The sequence below is a fragment of the Oryctolagus cuniculus genome, chromosome X, assembly GCF_051225735.1.
Source record: "Oryctolagus cuniculus isolate XC-2025 breed Fujian yellow rabbit chromosome X, ASM5122573v1, whole genome shotgun sequence".
Taxonomy (NCBI): Eukaryota; Metazoa; Chordata; class Mammalia; order Lagomorpha; family Leporidae; genus Oryctolagus; species Oryctolagus cuniculus.
In genome coordinates this window covers 36530399-36551931 of record NC_142888.1, presented here as the reverse complement: position 1 = coordinate 36551931, position 21533 = coordinate 36530399, and the positions used below count along the sequence as shown (strand labels likewise).

The 21533-nt window shown below is 41.1% G+C and overlaps 1 pseudogene; it reads left to right on the top strand.

Annotated features, from left to right (window-relative positions):
* Positions 1 to 404: 404 nt before the first annotated feature.
* Positions 405 to 19977, top strand: LOC100338101 (ras-related protein Rab-14 pseudogene; annotated as a pseudogene).
* The last annotated feature ends 1556 nt before the right edge of the window (positions 19978 to 21533 follow it).

Genomic DNA, 21533 nt, shown 5'->3' with positions numbered 1-21533 from the left:
CCAGGAGTGAATATTTAAGCCAATGTGTGTTCTCTGTCTTCTCTGAGGTCTTCCAGGTCTTGGAGATGAGACACCACCTGCTGGGAAATGTGGGTATCCCTGTAACATGGACAATTCATTACTGATGTGTGCCTGGTGGAGTGCAGACCTCACCATGGGACCACAATCTTCGATCAGCCTTCCTTGAATGAAAGGGAAACACCAATATGACTTAGTAGCTCATAGTTTGGACCTGGCCTGGTCTCACCCAGGACCATAGACATCCGGAATGGGAATGAATGAGTTATAAGAAGGGGCAGCTGTCATCACAGCTGGGCTGAGGGCTGAGGGCAAAGAGCAGGAGCCTCTGTGAAATTAACATGCTGGGCCTTATAACAAGGAGAAGGCAGAGGAGAAGGGAGAAGATGATGGTGAAAGCCCCTGCAGAGGACATGCTCAAGGCTGATGAGGACACAGAGGGGCTCCGTAAACTGGTGATGAATAGAATTTGCACCTGAGGTGCTGGCTTTGAGAGAAGTCTGATTCATGTACAGTGATCAGCCAGTGTCTGGCATAGAATCCTGGCAAGTAAAGGCTGTCAGAACTGTTATGAATAGTTGTGTTAGAGTTCTCCACGAAACAAAACATAGGAGCATATAATATATATATGAGGGAGTTGATTAAGGGAATTGGCTCATGTGATTATGGGTCTGAGAAGGTTCATAATCTGCAAGTCTAGCTGTCTACAAGCTGGAAAACCAGGGAAGCCAGTGTTATGATTCAATCTGAGTCCAAGGGCTTGAGAACCAAGGGGAACCAATCGTGTAAGTGCCCACGCTTAAAAGCCCAAGAACCTAGAGTTCTCATGTCCAAGGTCAGGAGAAGATTGGTGTCCCAGCTCCAGCGGAGACAGTGAATATGCCTTTCTTATGTCTTTTTGTTCTATCTGGCCCCACAAGTAATCATATGGTGCCTACCCACACTGAGTGAGGCTGGATGTTCCGTTCTCAGTCCACTGATTTGAATGCCAATCTCTTCTGCAAACACAGATACACTCAGAAATAATGTTTTACCATCTATCTGAGCTTCCCTTAGGCTGCTCAAACTGATAGCTAAAATCAAGCATTAGAAGACTGACAGAAATCACTCTGTGAGCTGACAGCTGACATGCTGTTCTTCTCTACAGGACAGGCACCTTGAGGTTAACGTCTCCTCTGCCCACCTCTGTGGCTCCCATGTGTGGGACAGTGACAGCTACCATCATGGCTTGCTGAGCGAGGGTGTCAGTGGTGGGTAGAATAAAATAGACCCTTAAATGTGTCCTCATCCTTATCTCTAGGACCTATTCTAATAAGGGGTGACAATAGCAAGGGTGTACTCAACCCTGCTCTGTGCCAGGCACTGCCGTCAATGCTGATGTGTTATATAGTTTCACCCTCACATAACTCTATGAAGAGAGAAAGTTATTGCCCTGATGGCAGGTTAGCAAAGGGAGGCACAGAGAACTCAAGTAACTTTCTCTTGCATGACTGATGGACAATTCAGACCCGAACTGTGTTGCCCCTACCCTTGCTCTTGCCTATTCTGTTGCATTGCTTTGACTACTAGATACATTGAATGTGAGCCCAGGTGAGAGATATTACATGTGTTTTTCCCAAAGCCTGCAATCACTCTGTGTGATGGGCAGAACACCCCTTTCAATAATCCTGAGGCTTGAAAAGGACAGATGACTTGACCAAGGTCACACAATGAGGACTTGGAGTTGCAGGCTTTTAAATGAGGTCTGTCAGGCTCTAGAACTCACAAGCCATGGGTCATCATGGGTACGAATAGGGCCCATGGGGAGCTAGAATCCAATATCTGAGGACCAAATAGGCAAGTTCTGTCCATGTCTTGAGAAATAGGTATCATTGCCCCATAGTTGTTGTTCAGAGACACAGGATAAACAATTCCCCACAAGATGCTTTCCCCAAATGGGGTTGAGGGAGACTGTGTAGCTTCCAGGATAAAAAACAAGATTCAACCCAGAGGGAGGTTCTGAAGGAAGTAGATCACCTACACTGTGCGGTATATAAAAAGCAGCTGGGGGTACTGGGAACCTGTGTGGAAAACACCCAGACAGTCACCTTACTCCTACTTCTGACCATACTTTATTTTACTTGTGATTTCTTTTTTTTTTGGGGGGGGGCACTAGAATGTATAAAATATAAGTGCACATTTTAATGATGTTTAATATGCTTCACATTCATGTAACAATTACCAAGTTCAAGGTCATCATCACTATTCCAGAAGTCCCCATGGTCCTTTCCTAATCAGTATGCTCTTTCTCACTGTCCCCCATCATCTCCTTCCTATATCTTCCACCTCAGTTCCTTTTCCCAGAAGTCCTGCCCTCTGTCGGAAGTAGAAATGCCGTGATGGCCAGGGTCCCCATCCTGTCACGAATCCTTTACACTGGCTGCCTGGTTGGCACTCAGTGTGGAGGCATCCTCCTCCAGCTGTGAGGCTCACACCCTCTGTCTCCCATGGTGCAACAGAGAGTCACCCCTGCCTTAGGGGTGTCAGGTGTGGGCAGGTGTGCAGGCTCAAGTCCTTCATCTGGAACGTGGGGCTAACCCCACCTCCCTCACAGGCTTTGGGAGAAATAGAGATGTGGACACCAGACGCTTTCAGTGAGTGCCACGTGCCAAACCCGCGTGAGACTTTACCACTACTGCAGGACTGCATGCTACCCAGGAACACACCAAGAGCTTCCTCACCCAGGGCCAGTGCATGCGCTGTTCCTGGTGCATGAGCTCTTCCTGCTGCCTTGGACGCTCTTCCCCCAGCTGATCGCATGGCCTGCTTCCTCGCTTCCTCCAGGTCTCTGCTCAATCATCACCTCTTCAGGGAGGCCTTCCCTGTACACCCTGAAGAAAGTGACAAACATCTTGCCCACCTACCCTTTCCCCTGCCTGTCTTCATTTTCTTCATAGCACTTGCCACTCTCTGATGTGCTATATATTTACTTACAGATGTTACAGGATCAGAGACTGTCAGTTTTGCATTCTGTTGCATCTTCAGAACCAAGAACATAGCTCAGAAAGTCCTTGTTGAAGGGTGTCTGGGAGGCAGACCTTTTAAACACATCACCAAGATGCACGGATACCCCCCCTTCCCCAAGGACTGTACTGGGCTCATTTTATTGACTATTATTTGTGCTGAGCTTTGAGAAGCCAAAATTTCTCTAGGGTTTTAACATTTGTCTGCATGTCTGTCAGGCTTCAAAACTCGTAGTATTCACAATTATTGTGAGTGTCAGGTTTTAGGGGAGATGGAGTCCAATATTTGAGGACAATATGGGCAGTCCTCCTTCATGCCATAATTGATTGAGACTCACCTTGTGTTGGGTTTCTAGAACTGTAGAATAAATACTCCTCAATGAATTGCCAAATAATGGCATCACAGGAGACCCTGTAACTTATAGGACACTGGAGTGAAGCAAACTGCAGAGAAGGGAGGGAGGGACTGAAGATCACATACACAATGTTTATAGATAAGGAAACCAGATTCAAAGAAGCTAGAATGGACAGACATGTGGATATTCACATCAGATCAATTTTTCATTTCATCTTGGGATACTGAAAAGATTGGCAGGTCAGGTCAAAGTCACAATCACAAATGTCTTGACATTTGAATTTGACAGTTTCTCCTGCTGGTCATAGCTATCCAGGCCACCTAGACACCTTACAACCAAAAAGCTTACTAATTGCTTACTAATTTCAGTTTAAGGAAGTAGTTTTTGACGGTCTTTGGAGTTTTTCATTAAGGACCTAGCTTTGGGGTGTAAATATTGCCCATGAGATTGACCCATACAGCCTACACAGGTCCCCTACATTGGAGACCTATGCCAATCCCCTGGTCTTTCTATTCCATCCAGCCCAACCTTTGAACAAGCTTCTCACATGGCAAATCAGTATCCTCATCTCAGACCTCACCCCTCTGATCCTTCCTGGAGACCTTACTGCCCATGAAGCTGACCAAGCCATGACTGGAGCCTCTGCATCCTCAGGGATTTCCTCCTCCTCTCCCCCACATTTCCCCCACCCACATTTGTGACCTGGACATCAGTCCATGCTCCTCCCTGATGTTCATACCCTCTACTCTCACCACCAGCAGCACCATCTCCTGTCCTTCCAGCTCCTTCCCTCAAATGTCTGTGCATGCCCAGCCTTCAGCCTCATAGAAGCCTCCTGTCTACTCACAAAATTGCATTCTTCCCACCAGCCACCAGGCTCTTCCTCACTTAGCTTACCACATCTATAAATTCCACCCCCAAATACATCTCTCCTTTCTATCCCCTCCATAATCTCCTGAGACTCTCCTTAATGGACAAGCTCTGCACCCTGAACACCAATATCTTGTCTTCTTTGTACCCTCTAGAGCCCTGTACTAGCACCAACACCCAATCTTCTCATACTTTTCACTGGTATTTTTTCTTTTTTCTTTTTTTAAGATTTATTTATTTACTTGAGAGGCATAGTTACAGACAGAGAGAGGGGGAGACAGAGACAGGTCTTCCATGCGCTGGTTCACTCCCCAAATGGCTGCAATGGTTGGAGCTGGGCCTATCTGAAGCCAGGAGCCAGGAGCCAGGAGCTTCTTCTGGGTCTTCCACGTGGGTGCAGGGGCTCAAGCACCTGGGCCATCTTTTACTGCTTTCCCAGACTATCAGCAGGGAGCTGGATCAGAAGTGGAGTAGCGGGGATGTGAACTGGCACCCATATGGGATGCTGGCCCTGCAGGCGATTGCCCAATCTTCTAAGCCACAGTGCCGGTCCCTGCTATTTCTTTGAGAAAACAGAATGGAACAAACAGACTCTCACCACTTCCCAGCAGCACTGCATCTGTTCTTGTAATCTCTGCTGTCCCTTTGGAGGAAGCGACAGGATCCTGTTTGAAGCTACGCTTTCACTGGATACTATGGCCTTCCACCTTCTCAAGGAGTTGGCTTTTGTAATGATCTGCTTCCTGAATTGTCACATTGCCCATTTATTCTGAATTCTTCTATTATTTTTAAACATGCTTTTGTTTTTCACCCTTTAGACAAACAAAATATCCTTCATGGCATTTGGTGTCATTTGCTTATTGAAGGATTAGTTACTTTTTGTTCCATTATAAATAATCTTGTTGTTCCAGAAATTCTAAGCAGTCCATTTATTTTCTCTTGGCCTGTGGACAGTTCTGGCACTTCAGCACTAGGTGGGGCCCTAAGTTGTAATTTCCACAAGTCCATTGCCAGTAAGCTTTCACTATCTCAGTCCCACAGGGTGCTCTGAGTTCAGAGTTGTCCCAAATCCACAGTTGATATGCTGCTCAGAATGCATTATAGAAGCATCCATAAAAAGGCTCGTCTGACCTTACAAGGTCCCTCACTCCCTGAAGGCCAAGGAAGGCCCAGATACTCCTGAGGACACCACCACTGCAATGCTAGATCATATTTGGAGCACACAGCCCTCTGAGCTCAATACCACACAAGCATAGCCCCAAGGCCTATACTGCTTGGTCTGTTTGCTTCTGAGATGGACTCACAGTCCAAGGCCACTTACAAATAGCCCCAAGTGATGCTAGCTGGAATGTAAGGCCAATCAACTGGGAACACAGGGCTCTATTTGGTACCAGGGCAGATATGTTGGATTTTTACCAGCCTGTTACCAAATCCCAAGACAGAAATTTGTGGTTCCTTTCTATCTGCCCAAAGTGATAAAGGCAGCCCCTTGGCTACCCAGGTAGTGAACAATCCTGTGGATACTTTCCAGCCCCCACTGGCCAGCCATGATGCATGCCAAAACACTTCTGTTCCACCAGGTTGCCCATTTCTGCCTGAATCCAGGGCAATTATAGAGATTGAGCACTGGCCTGATCCTGGCACTGGGCTTATCAGGTACTGGATCTCACATCTGTGTGAGCTTAGAGATATGGTACTAAGTTCTCTTTCCTTTTTTACTCATCAAATGTTGGAGTCTTGCTCTGCTGTCTGCCAGACAATGGGGGAGGGTATGGTAGCCACTATTTTTAGTTTTTTGAGGAACCTCTATATTGTTCTGCTTTACTAATAAACTGACTTTAGTAATTTACATTCTCACCAACAGTGTATTTGTACTCCCTTTTCTCTGCATCCTCACCAGCTTTTGTTTTTTGTTTTTTGTTTGATAAAGTTATTCTAACTGGATTGAGATCATACCTCATTGTTCCTTTTATTTGCATTTCCCTTGTGATTCATGATATTTATGTATTTTTGGCCATTTATATTTCTTCTTCTAAGAAATATTAAACAGATTTGTTGTCTATTTTTAAAAAAATTTTTCTTGAAAACAGAGCTATTAATATCACAGAGTAAGGGATTCATGACAATGATCATAACATGGGGAAAGAAGAGTATGTTGCCATTTGCATGGTATGATTCAGTGAAGCAACATTTATATCTAAATGCCAAATGATATGACATTCAGATGATTTTTATACTCTTCACAATAACTTCCACAAATAAGAGAAATATGTAATATTTATCTTTCTGGGTCTGAGCTATTTCACTTAGCATAATAATCTCCAGTTTCATCCACTTTGTTGCAAATGTCAGAATTTCATTTTTTATGGTTTAGTAACATTCCATCATAACATTTTCTTTATCTAATCATCAGTTGATAGACATCTAGGTTGATTCCATGTCTTTGTTATTGTGCTTTGCCCATTTTTTAAAAAAAATATTTATTTATTTATTTGAAAGGCAAACTTGGAGAGAGAGAGAGATATCTTCCATCTGATGGTTCATTCCCCAAATAGCTGCAATAGCCAGGAATGGGCCAGACTGAAACCAGGAGCCCAGACCACCATCTTGGTCTCACACGTGGGTGACAGTGACACAAGCATTTGGACCATTATTTGCTGCTCTTCCAGTCCCATCAGAAGGAGGCTGGATAGGAAAGCAGAGTAGTTTGACTTGAAGTAGCACTCTGCTATGGGATTCAGGCATCTCAAGTGATAGCTTAACTCACCACACCAAAATGCCCACCCATAAAAAATAACTCTTTATTTCATTAATCTTTTATATTCATTTAATTTCCATCTCATTTATTTCTACTCTAATATATTTTAAAACCGTATTTAATTATTTGAAAGGTGGAACAACACAGAGAGAAGAGGGGAGGGAGGGGAGAGAAGGGAAGGGGGGAGGGAGAGATGGGGAGAGAGGGAGAGAAGGAGAGAGGGAGAGAGAGAGAGAGAGAGAGAGAGAGAGAGAGAGATCCATCTTCCATCTATCAGTTCATTTCCTAAATGCTGGCAATAGCCAAGTTTGGGCCAGGCTGAATCTTGGAGCCCAAAACTCCATCCAGGTCTCCCACATGGGTGGCAGGGGCCTAATCTCTTGGGCCATCTTCTGCTGCCTTCTAGGCACATTAACCGGGAGCTGGATCAAAAGTGGAAGCAGCCAGGACTTAAACCAGCACTCTGATATGGGATGTCATTATCCTATGCTCTAATCTTTATTATTTCTTCCATTATATTAATTTTGGGCTTGATATTTCTTATTTTTCTAGATCACTGATGTGCACAATCATGTTGTTTATTTGATATCTTTTTAGGTAGGCACTTATTTTATAAATTTCTGTCTTGTACTATTCTTGCTATATCACATGTTTTTGTATGTTATACTTCCATTTTCATTAGTTTCAAGCAGTTCTTAAATTTTTCCTTTCGATTTCTTTGATTACCTATTTTTTAAAAAAATTTATTTTATTTATTTGAAAGGCAGGGTTACAGAGAGAATTGAGGGAGAGATAGAGAAAGAACCATCTGGTGGTTCACACCCCAAATGGCTGCACTGGCTGCATCTGGGCCAGGCAGAAGCCAGGAGCCAACAGCTTCATCTGGGTCTCCCAAGTGGGTTCAGGGGGCCCAAGCACTTGGTCCATCCTCTGCTGGTTTCCCAGGCACATTAGTAAGGAGCTGGATCAGAAGTGGAGCAGCCAGGACTCCAACTGGCACCCACATGAGTTGTCTGCCTTGTAGACAGTGGTTTAACCTGTTATGGCCCTTGATTACCTGTTCATTCAGGAGCATATTGTTCAGTGCATTTTTATACTTCCTAGAGATTTTTTCTTTTTTTGATTTCTAGTTTTATTTCATTATGTTCTTGAAATTATACATAATATTATTGTGACTTCTTTTTTGACAGGCAGAGTTAGACAGTGAGAGAGAGATAGAGACAGAGAGAAAGATCTTCCTTTCCGTTGGTTCACCCCCCAAATGGCCACTATGGCCGGCGCGCTGCACCTATCCGAAGCCAGGAGCCAGGTGCTTCTCCTGGTCTCCCATGCGGGTGCAGGGCCCAAGCAGTTGGGCCATCCTCCACTGCACTCCCGGGCCACAGCAGAGAGCTGGACTGGAAGAGGAGCAGCCGGGACAGAATCCGGCGCCCCAACCAGGACTAGAACCCGGGGTGCTGGCGCCGCAGGCGGAGGATTAGCCTAGTGAGCCACTGCGCCGGCCTATTGTGACTTTTTTTAAAACTTGTCAAGACAAATGTTGTTTAGTGTTTAGTTCGTTCTAGAGAATGTTTCATGAAACATACTGATGAAAAGTATGTGCATTCTGCAGCTGTGGAATAAGATGTTCTGTTAATGTTTATTATGTCTACTTGGTCTATAGTGTAGTTTGACTCTGGTATTTTTATGTTGATTTTTTTATTTGGATGATCTTTTCATTGCTGGAAATGGTATATTGAGCTTTTATCTCTCCCTTTAGATCTAATAATGTTTGTGTTGTAAAATTGGGTGTACTAGCATTAGACACATATACAATCATTACATCTTGTTGAGTTAATCCTTGATAATTATGAAGTGACCTTCTTTGTCTCTTTTTTGGGGTTTTTATATTAAAAATCTATTTTGTCTACTATAAATATAGCTACCTCTGCTCCCTTTTGATTTTCATTTTCATGCAGTATTTTTTCACTTTCAGTCTCTGTGTGTTTTTACCAATGATGTGAGTTTTTTCTAGGTAGTGTTTTAGTGGGTCTTATTTTATTTTTAATCCATTCATCCAGTCTGTATCTTTTATTTGGAGGATTTAGGCCACTTACATTAAAAGTCATTATTGACAATGAATTACCTAGTCTAGTCCTTTCTAAACAAATTTATTCTGTTTATTTTGAATATCTTTTTCTGGTAGATTTTATATTTTCACATTTAAAAAATAGATTTTTTTATTTATTTGAAAGAATTACACAGAGAGAAGGAGAGAGAGAGACAGATAAAGAGAGTTGTTCTATCTACTAGTTAACTCCCCAGATAGCTGCAGTGGCCAGTGCTGGACCAGGTTGAAACCAGGAACCTGGAACCAAATCTGGGTCTCCCTTGTGTGTGGCAGCGGCCCAAACACTTGGGCCATCTTATGCTGCTCTCCAAGGTGCATTAGCAGGGAGCTGAATTGGAAGTGGAGCAACTGGGACACAAACTGGTGCCCGTACGGGATAGTGGCATCACAAGTGGTAACTTCATCACCATGACACCAGTCTCCATGTGTTTTCATGATGGTAGTTAGCTCTCTGCTTTTGTATGTTGGATTTGCTTAAGCATCTTTTATAAGGCTGATATGAAGGTGATTAATTCTTTCGGTTTTCAGTTATCTTGATTTCTCATTCATTTATGAATGATAGTTTATAGGGGCCGGCACTGTGGCACAGTGTGTTAAAGCCCTGGCCTGAAGTGCCGGCATCCCATATGGGCACCGGTTCTAGTTCTGGCTGCTCTTCTTCTGACCCAGCTCTCTGCTATGGCCAGGTAAAGCAGTAGAAGATGGCCCAAGTCCTTGGGACCCTGCACCCATGTGAGAGACCTGGAAGAAGCTCCTGGCTCCTGGCTTCGGATTGGCACAGCTCTGGCCATTCCAGCCATTTTGGGAGTGAACCAGCAAATGGAAGACTCTCTCTCTGTCTCTACCTCTCTCTGTAACTCTGTCTTTCAAATAAATAAAATAAATCTTAGAAAGATAGTTTATATATATATTATTTTTAAGCATTTTTGAGAAACTTAATTAACTTTGAAGAAAAACCGAAGAATGATACATCTTTTGTGAGCACTTATACATAACCATAGCTTATGAGATGTAAGAATATCCTCCACTTAATACATTAAAATGAAGTAAATCTTTGAGAACAAGTTTTACTATTAACTCTCATAATCCAACTCTTTGAGGACAGAGGAGTTAGTGCATAGTGATTCCTGTTGTTAATTTAACAATTAACACTCTTATGTATGACATCAGTGATCACCTGAAGCTCTTGACATGAACTGCCAAGGCTATGGAAGCCTTTTGAATCCACAAATTCCTTCAGTATTTAGGCAAGGCCATAAGCAAAGTGGAAGTTCTCTCCTCCCTTCAGAGAAAAGTATCTCCTTTGATGACTGCTTCTTTCCACTGGGGCCTCACCCACCGAGGTCCTTCATGTAGAACATGTCTTGCCTTTCTGTTCCTGAAATTCTCCCCTGGGCTTTTCAGCCAGACTAGAATGCCTTAGGGGCTGATTCTTAGGTCAGAGTGTTACTTAAGGTGATTGTCATGCTATGAGTCTGCTGTATGGATTGCTTCCCATGTTGCAGCATACTACAGGGCAGTTATAATTTGCAACTGGTACAGAAATAGATGGATAGACCAATGGAACAGAATTGAAACACCAGAAATCAATCCAAACATCTACAGCCAACTTATATTTGATCAAGGATCTAAAACCAATTCCTGGAGCAAGGAGAGTCTATTCAACAAATCGTGCTGGAAAAACTGGATTTCCACATGCATAAGCATGAAGCAAGATCCCTACCTTACACCTCACACAAAAATCTACTCAACATGGATTAAAGATCTAAATCTATGACCCGATACCATGAAATTATTAGAGAACATTAGAGAAACCCTGCAAGATATAGGCACAGGCAAAGACTTCTTGGAAAAGACCCCAGAGGCACAGGCAGTCAAAGCCAAAATTAACAATGGGATTACATCAAATTGAGAAGTTTCTGTACTGCAAAAGAAACAGGCCGGCGCCGCGGCTCACTAGGCTAATCCTCCACCTTGCAGCGCCGGCACACCGGGTTCTAGTCCCGGTCGGGGTGCCAGATTCTGTCCCGGTTGCCCCTCTTCCTTTACATCATTTTTTGTACTGGACTTATATTTTCCCAGCTTACTACTTGAGATTTCAGTAAATATGAAATCTATTTTTTATTCACTGCTTGAGATCACATATAACTTCATAATAGCACAACTGACAACGTTAATGGGAGGAATTAGGGAAACATCTGTGTGTTTTTCTAAAGAAAAGCCTTTATTTCAAATATATTTTGCCTTTTACTATATAATGAGGATCTGGTATGAAAATTAAAAATCAAAATAGGAAGAAGAAATAACTGAGCAGATTTACCCTTTATGTTTTTACCAGGAAATGTTGGTAACAGAATATTTCTTTAGCTTAACTGAGAAAACACCCAATCGTTGATCATTCAATACATGTTTCTCTGTATAGAAAAAACAGGATTTGTTTTATTTACTTGAAAGGAAGAGTTATAGAGCGATGTAAAGAGAGAAAGAGAGAGGTTTTCCATCTGCTGGTTCACTCCCCAAATGGTGACATCGACTAGGGCCAGACCAGGCCAAAGCCTGGAGCCGGAAGCTTCTTCTAGATCTCGCACATGGGCTCAGGGTTCCAAACATTTGGACCATTTTCCCCTGCTTTCCCAGGTACATTAGCTGGGAGCTGGATCAGAAGTGGAGCAGCCAGGATACAAACTGGTGCCCATGTGGGATGCCAGTGCTACAGACCAGGGCTTTAAGCTGCTGTGCCACAGCACTGGCCCCAGGATTGCTTTTATAAGTTCTTTTTCAGCAGGATCACTGTTGGTGTATAAAAATGCTACTATTTCTGTGTGTTGATTTTATATCCTGAAACTTTTCTTCATTCACATGAGTTCTTTTTTTTTTCTTAATTGAACCACATTTATTATAGTTTTGACCTCTTTTCCTATCCAGATACTTTATTTTTTATTTTTTTAAAGATTAATTTATTTGAAAGTCAGAGTTACACAGAGAGAGGAGAGGCAGAGAGAGAGAGAGAGAGAGAGAGAGAGAGAGGGAGAGAGAGGCCCTCCATCTGCTGGTTCACTCCTCATATGTCTGCAACGTCTGGAGCTGCGCTGATCCAAAGCTAGGAGCCAGGAGCCTCTTCCGGGCCTCCCACACAGTTGCAGGGGTCCAAGGACTTGGCCCATCTTCTACTGCTTTCCCAGGCCATAGCAGAGAGCTGGATCGGAAGTGGAGCAGCTGGGACTAGAACCGGTGCTTATATGTGATGCCGGCACTGCAAGTGGTGGCTTTACCTGCTAAGCCACAGCGTGGACCCCTTTATTTTTATTACTCTTTTGTACATTCCTTCATTTAATCAATGTTAAGAAGCCTTATTAAACAGAAACAAAACCTAAACATCATCACTTATATTTAAACAGAAATACAGATTATTAAAAGTGTGTAAACATAGAACACAAAGTGTAGTTTTTACTTAAGCAGTTACATGAATGAAGCTGTTGTTAAGTTTCTTTTTTTTTAACTTTTATTTAATGAATATAAATTTCCAAAGTACAGCTTATGGATTACAATGGCTTCCACCCCATAACTTCCCTCCCACCCGCAACCCTCCCCTTTCCCGCTCCCTCTCCCCTTCCATTCACATCAAGATTCATTTTCAATTCTCTTTATATACAGAAGATCAGTTTAGCATATATTAAGTAAAGATTTCAACAGTTTGCACCCACATAGAAGCACAAAGTGAAAAATACTGTTTGAGTACTAGTTATAGCATTAAATCACAATGTACAGCACATTAAGGACAGAGATCCTACATGAGGAGTAAGTGCGCAGTGACTCCTGTTGTTGACTTAACAAATTGACACTCTTGTTTATGGCATCAGTAATCACCCTAGGCTCTTGTCATGAGTTTCCAAGGCTATGGAAGCCTTTTGAGTTCACCGACTCTGATCATATTTAGACAAGGTCGTAGTCAGAGTGGAAGTTCTCTCCTCCCTTCAGAGAAAGGTACCTTCTTCTTTGATAACCTGTTCTTTCCACTGGGATCTCACTCGCGGAGATCTTTCATTTAGGTAATTTTTTTTTTTTCTTTACTGACAACTCCATTTCAATCATTGAACAAATTTTACTTAAATTATCAGTTGTAAAAATTCAAATTTAGACATAAAATATGGGACAAAAAGAACAAAAGAACAGGAAGTATCTTCATTACCTAACAGATTAACAAATTGACACACTCAGATACATTCCGAGGCATATCAAAACACCTACATCAAAGGTCACATTCATTTAAGAGTTATCAATACATGTTCAGTGCTAAGACTATTTGTAGCACTTACAGTATATGTAAAGCAGTATTAGACTACTATGATTCACATTTGAGAAACAGTTTTAAGCTTTATGCTACAACTTGCCAAATTAACATTATAGCCAATGCAGTGACAATTACTCATTTCATATTTTTTTCTTCTGAAACTCACTATGCCAGTTATCATTTAAGCACAGGGAATAATGTAATGTCTTCTTCCTTATAATAGTAAATTTTAAAATCCAAATACTTTGTATCATGGAAACTTTGACTAGCTGTACAAAGCCTCGCAAATACAGTACAATCATAAAGTTTCTTCTTTGTAGATTGCAGTAATTTATAGTTGTTTTAGTACAGATAAATGCAGGACACTACTCTAGATTATTGGGCAACAAAATTGTCAGTGTGTCACTACCTGTATTTAAATACAAGCACACCACAGCCACAACTGTGGCAAGTAAATGACCTCACATGTCCTCCACTTCTTCCAGGGTTCCTTTCCATGTCACAGGAGCTAGTTTAATGGATACTGTCAGGTCTCCACCTATCTCTGAAAGTTCCTTTATTAAATTTTTGAAATTTTACTAATGGAACACCTGTGGTCTCAATATGCTAGGTTTTTTTTGAAGAAAATTTAAGCATTTTGTAATTTCATCAATATGCAATTAAGTATGTACATTCAAATAGTAAGAATTATTTTAGCAATATATTTGCACCTATTTGAAGCAATATTTTCTTTTTCTTTTTTATAGAGAAATTTTATTTAATAAATATAAATTTCTAAAGCACAGCTTTTGGATTATAGCGGTTCTTACCCCCATAACCACAGTCCAACCCGCAAACCATCCCATCTCCTACTCCCTCTTCCATCCCATTCTTCATTAAGATTCATTTTTAATTATCATTATATACAGAAGATCAATTCTATACTCAGTAAAGTTTTCAACAGTTTGCACACTTTTTTTCTTAGTTGTCACTAACTAGTTTTAATATAATATGTAATATTTTAAATTTTTATAGACACCTTTTTAAAATGATTAAAGGTATCCACAATACCATTAGTGGGTAATATATTAACCAAAAAAGTAAGAGTATTTTTGAGACTATTTTTTTCCTAACTAGAAAAGCTATGGGATTCATAATGAGCACAGATATAATGACAATTTAACTACTGTTCTACAACATCAATAGTAAGAGTAAATGCATGAAGCACAGAAAAGAAAAACAGGATTTCAGGAGAAAAATCTGGTAAACACTTGAATTTTGGAAGCCTCAAACACAAAAGGGTTCACAATGCTTATAAGCACTATCATTATTTTCACCCTTAGTTAGCTTATCTTTATTTCATTTCTTATTCAGAAATAAAAACATAATTCATTACATAATGTATCTTGTCAATTTCAGTTTTCAAGAATTCAAGTGATGCAAATCCAAGTATTTACTTTTGTGGCAACAACACACTTAAGGACTGAGCTTCAAAGACAGGGAAAAATTCATTTGCAATAACTGATACACTCTTCTGCCCAAAGACATAAGAACAAGACTTAACACTGTAATAAAACAAATGGTAAAAGAAGGAAAAGAAAAAGATGGTCCAATATAATCAATGTCTTCTTTTTATAAATATTAAAAAGCAGATTGCCTTAATATGTGCCTAGGTTCCCAGTAACGGGATATTCTGAAATCTAAGGAACTACAGAAGAAAAACCAGAATAAGTTAAATTTCCCTGCTGTTTTTCCATAAATATTCCTATTGTTTACTTTGGATTTCCTTTGTACTTTTACTGGGAGATTTTCTGCCTTCCCCTTCTTTCATAGAGATGACCATGTTTCTGTGTGTAGCACATCCTTAAGCATCTTTTGTAAGGCTGGACGTGTGGTGACAAATTCTCTCAATTTCTGTTTGTTATGGAAGGTCTTTATTTCACCTTCATTCACAAATGAGAGCTTTACAGGGTACAGCACTCTGGATTGGCAGGTTTTTTCTCTTTAGACTTGGAATATATCATGCCATCCTCTTCTAGCCTGTAGGGTTTCTGATGAGAAGTCAATTGTGAGTCTAATTGGAGATCCTCTGAAAGTCCTGGCTCAAGTGTTTGGGCCCTTACCAGACACTTGGGAGATCCAGTTGGAGTTCCAGGCTCCTGGCTTCAGCCTGGCCCATCTATGACTGTTGAGGCCATTTAGGGAATGGACCAGTGGGTAGAAGATCTCTCTTTTTCTGTCCTTCCTTTCCTCTCTGTAACTCTGTCTTAAATAAATAAATCTTGAAAAAAAAAAAAAAGACTTGTTTTACACAAGATTTCAGAATCAGAATAAATAACTTGGATGATAGCCATTCTAATTGGGGTGAGGTGAAACCTTGTTCTGGTTTCTATTTGAATTTCCCTGAAGGCTATTCATTCTGATTTATTAATTGGATTGCTGGTTGTTGTTGAGTTTCTTGGGCTCCTTATATATTCTGGATATTAATACTTTATCAGATGTATAGTTTGCCAATATTTTCTCCCATTCTGCTGGTTGTCTCTTTGTTGAGTGTTTCCTTTGCTGTGCAAAGTCTTTTTAGCTTGATGTCATCCCATTTGTCTATTTTTGCCTTTATTGCCTGTGTTTCTGGGGTCTTATCAAAGAAGTCTGCCTATGCTAATATCTTAGTGTTTCTTAAATGTTTTTCTCTAGTAATTTGATGATTTTAGGTCTTAGATTTAGATCCCTGATCCATTTATTGTGTGTTGATTTTTGTATAGTGTGTAAGATAGGATTCTTTTTTCAAACTTCTGCACGTAGAGATCAAATTTTCCTCTGCTCTTCTTCCAGGGGGTGATTTTAGCTTGTTTGTTGGTTGTAGATGTGTGACTTAATTTCTGGGGTCTCTAATCTATTCCTTTTGATGCACATGTCTATTTTTGTGCTGTACCAGGCTTTTTTGTTCATAATTTCCCTGTAATATGTTTTGAAATCTGGTCTTGTGATGCCTCCAGCTTTTATTGCTTGGGATTGCATTAAGTATTTGGGTTCTCTTGTGATTTCATATGAGTTTTAGAGTTTTTTCCCCAGATCCAGAAAAATGTTTTAGTATTTTGATTGGGAGCACATTGAATTTGTAAATTTTTTGGGTAGTATGGACATTTCAATATTGTTAATTCTTCCAATCCATGAACATGGAAGATTTTTCCATTTTTTGTGTTTTTTTTTTATATTTTGTTCCTTAATGTTTTGCAATTTTCATTGTAGAGATCTTTCACATCCTTCATTAAATTTATCCTAGTGTGTTTCCATTTTTTCTGTAGTTATTTTGGATGGACTGATATTCCAAGTTCTTTCTCAACCATAGCATTGTTTGTGTATATATCCTGCAACTTTGCCAAACTGTCTTATGAGTTCCAGTAATATCTTAGTGGAGCTCCTGGTTCCCATATGTATGGGATCATATAATCTGCAAATAGAGATAATTTGACTTCCTCCTTTTCCATTTGTATCTTTTTGATTTCCTTCTCTTATCTAATAGCTGTAGTTAAAATTTCCAGAACTATATTGAATAGTGATGGTGAGAGTGGGTATCCTTGTCTGGTTGTAGATCTTAGTAGAAAAGTTTCCAGCTTTTCCACATTGTGGGTTTGTCATATATTCCCTTAATTGCACTTAGGTATGTTCTTTCTATACCCGATTTGTTTCAGTTTTTTTTTTTAATCATGAAAAGATGTTGTATTTTATCAAATGCTTTCTCTGCATGTATTGAGATAATCATGATTTTTATTCTTCAGATTGTTGATGTGATGTATCACATTGATTGTGTATGTTGAATCATCCTGCATAAATTCTACTTGATCCAGTTGGATGATCTTTTTGATGTATTATTTGATTCAATTAGCTACCAATTTATTGAGAATTTTTACATCTATATCCATCAGGGATTGTCGCTCCCCCTCTTCGCGGAGGAACGACACAGGACCCTGCACTGTTCTTTTGTCTGCTCGGCCCTTCCCGCGTTTGCTGCTGGTTCTTCCCGGGTTGGCTGCCGTCCCTCCACCTCCGTGGAGGGGCGGGCCCCCCTGCCACTTTCCCCACTTCCGCAGGGGAGCGGCACACCGCCAGCCGGCTCTCTCGGGGGCTGCTCAGATGTTCCTCAGGTGTTCCTGGTGCATGTTGTCTCTCTTCTCCTTTATAGTCCTCTTCCACCAATCCCAACTCTGCTACCCACACGCCGAGCACGCTGCTCTCCTCCAATCAGGAGCAGCTCCTGCAGCTTGTCAAGTTGGTGAGAGGCAGCTGTGTAGAAGCTGTTTCCTCCTCTCCCAGCGCCATATTGTGGGAGAGCAGATGCATAGAATAAGTCTTAATTCCAGTAACTTAGTCATAAGTAACAGTCATAAATAAAAGGCAGAGAGCCCAAGGGAGGCAACCAGGCAGACGCAACTCTCAGATTATCTGAAACGGCATCTTAATGCATGTCTCTCACTGAGTGGCAGTGATCCAACTGCTGTTGCCATCACTTGCTGTCTCCCACAATGTGTATGGGCAAGAAGCTGGAATTAGAACAGAGCTTGGGCTTGAAGGCAGGCCCTGCAGTGTGGGATGTGGGCATCCCAGGTTAATATCTGACTTGCTGTACCAAATGTCCATTCCACAGGATGACATTTTTAAACCTAATTTGGGGGGTTAGTGTTGTAGTGCAGTGCCTTAAGTTACTTGAGTGCAACAGCAGGCTCGTGGATGAGTAGGGGTTCCAGTTCTGGCTGTTCCAGCTCCTGGAAATATTTGACCTGCTGTAGCAAGTGCCAGTTCCCCCAGTTTTATCTTAAATTTTGAATCGCATTCACCATAAATACATTTTGTTGCTCTGCTTCCGCATAGTTTTTTTTCCCTTTAAATTTATCCGACATTCTTTTTCGAACTTTATTGAGAAATTTCCAATATATTTTTCCAAAATAAACCATCTTACTTTGCATTTCCCTCTGCAGAACAAAATGGCTTCAGCTGCTCCAAGTTTCCAGCAAAGTTAGGTATGATTAGTCTTTTTGATTTTAGCCAAATTAAAATGTATGCATTTGAATATCCATGGGGATTGAGTCAACATTTCAAAATTTTGAACACATTTACCATGTGCTCATTTGCCATTGATGTGTACAAGGGAACCTTAAAAAGTATGTGGACAGTGGAATCATCCCTGGGAAGGCTCTGAGGGAACAGCAGGAGCATTTTGCTCCTGTCCTGTTTTCTACTTGGATCACACTCCTGTTTCTCATCCTGACCACCTCTCCTACCTGGAAAGCTGCCCAGCCACCAGCAAACCCCCAGTGACACCTTGGCAACAGCACCATATAAGTTCTCTTACGTCTTTATTTATTTATTTTTAAAAAGATTTATTTATTTATTTATTTGAAAGTCAGAGTTACACAGAGAGAGAAGGAGAGGCAGAGAGAGAGAGAGAGGTCTTCCATCCACTGGTTCACTCCCCAGTTAGCTGCAATGGCCAGAGCTGAGCCGATCCGAAGCCAGGAGCTAGGAGCTTCTTCCAGGCCTCCCACACAGATGCAGGGGCCCAAGGACTTGGGCCTTCTTCTACTGCTTTCCCAGGCCATAGCAGAGAGCTAGATCGGAAAGGGAGCAGCTGGGTCTTGACCTGGCGCCCATATGGGATGCCACTGCTTCAGGCCAGGGCGTTAACCCACTGTGCCACAGCACCGGCCCCACGTCTTTAAATATACTATTATTGGGGACATGGGAATAAGAAAATCTTGCTTGCTTCATCAATTTACAGGAAAAAAAATTTGTGGCTGATTGTCCTCACATAATTGGTGTTGAACTTGGTACAAGAAAAACTGAAGTTAGTGGCCAAACAAATCAAACTGCAGATTTGGGATACAGTGGGACAGGGATGGTTTAGGGCTGTTCCATGAAGCTACTACAGAGGAGCTGCACACACACTTATGCTGTGTGATACACTAGAAGAAGCACATATAATCACTTAAGCAGGTGTTTGACAGCTGTAAAGCATCTCATCATTCCAAACACTGGAATAATCCTAAGAGGAAATAAAGAAGATTTGGAAGGACAAAGAGATGTTACACATGAAGATGCCAAACACGGTGCTGAAGCAAACAGCTTGCTGTTCTTGAAGCAAACACAAAAACGGGAGAGAATGTAGAAGGTCCTTTCCTTTAGGCTGCCAAAAAAATCTATCAGAACATTCAGGACGGAAACCTGGATCTGAGTGCTGCCGAGTCTGCTGTCCAACACAAATCCTCAGCCACACCCAGAAGCCAGGTGACTTGTGATCCCCAACCCCAGAGAGAAGGCTGTGGCTACTACTGACTTCTTTCTCTGGCCCCTCCTTTGACCTTTCACCTCTGTCTGTTGGAAACAATACTTTTTACTGCCTAATTGTCTTCTGTACATTTTACTGTTATTCTTTAAAAAGAATAACAAAAAAAGGAAAAAAGATTCTGTTGTGAAACAGTTTAACACAATACCGGACTGCTAAACAACTAGATGTCATCAGGTTATCAAAGGCATGTAGAGTAATGTATTTCTCCTGCATGACAAATCTAGATTTTTCCCCCTTCCTCATCCTGTGATAGCTCTGCCACTAATATATGCTTTGTTTACTCTATGGTTTATGTTGATAATAAACCTTCTCCCTATCTTTAACAGTTCAAGTATGCATGCCTGGTGAACCCATTAATTTTATCACTGTGAAATGACTTCTGATGGTAGAGATCTATAACAGCTCTTGTTTTTTTTTTTTTTTTTTTTTTGACAGGCAGAGTGGATAGTGAGAGAGAGAGACAGAGAAAAAGGTCTTCCTTTTGCTGTTGCTTCACCCCCTAATGGCCGCCACGGCTGGCGCGCTGCAGCCGGCGCACCATGCTGATCCGAAGGCAGGAGCCAGGTGCTTCTCCTGGTCTCCCATGGGGAGCAGGGCCCAAGCACTTGGGCCATCCTCCACTGCACTCCCTGGCCACAGCAGAGAGCTGGCCTGGAAGAGGGGCAACCGGGACAGAATCCAGCGCTCCGACCGGGACTAGAACCCGGTGTGCCGGCGCCGCTAGGTGGAGGATTAGCCTATTGAGCTGCGGCGCCGGCCTTGTTTTGTTTTTGTTGGATAAATTCCCTGTCGTGTGGGTGGCATTTTTCTGGATGAGATTTGTTTCTGTCTTAGCATTGCACAGGGAAAATGTTCGTTTATCTTTTCTCTCCTGCTTAATTAATAGTTTTATCTTTTTAAAAACCCATTTTATCCTTCTTCTTTAACAGAAAGTAAACATGTATAAAATTTGAAGGATGCAAAATAACAATACATTCTTTTTTGTGTGTGTTATATTACTGAGGAAATTTGATTACTGGCATCAGAATACTATAAAATACCAGCTTGTTGAGTATGACCAAATGTGACCATGTTACTCCTTCCATTTCACACAAGGAAATAGACACAACTGTATTTCCCAAGTAGTACTGGCTCCACCCCTTGGTGATGGCAGTCTTTCTGGGGGACATTAGGCTGGAAAGAACTCCTAGCATTAAAGGATTAATCCAGCCTAATTTAAGAAATCCCTTGTTTCCACAGTATGAGAGGACTATTTTATGTACTGTTGGCACAAATTGCTTAGTAACAGGGCAACTGTTTCTACTGGTGTTTCTTACAAGCATAGATCTGTAGTATACAGCCAGGTTGTTCTTTTTGCTCAAAATTGCTTTGGCTATTGGGAACGTTTTTTTTCCTCCATTCAGATTTTGATACTTTTTTTTCTAGTTCTGTGAAAACTAGAATTGCCAAAAAAGCAGTTTACAGATTCTAATGATATTGATTCTTTCAATATGTGAACATGATATATTTTTTTTCATTTTTTGTGATCAATTTCTTTCATGAATGTTTTGTGGTTTTCATTATAGGTGTCTTTCACCCTTCAATAAAATTTATTCCTAGGTATAATTTTTTGGAGCTATTGTAGATGGCATTTATTTCTTGGTTTCTTTTTCAGTTATCTCATTATTTATGTATAAAATGTAACTATTTATTATATGCTGCCTTTATATCTTGCTGTTCTGATGATTGTGTTTATTAACACTAACAGTATTTTGGCGGAGTCTTTGAGATTTTCTATAGATCATGGATTTGCAAACTGACAGAATT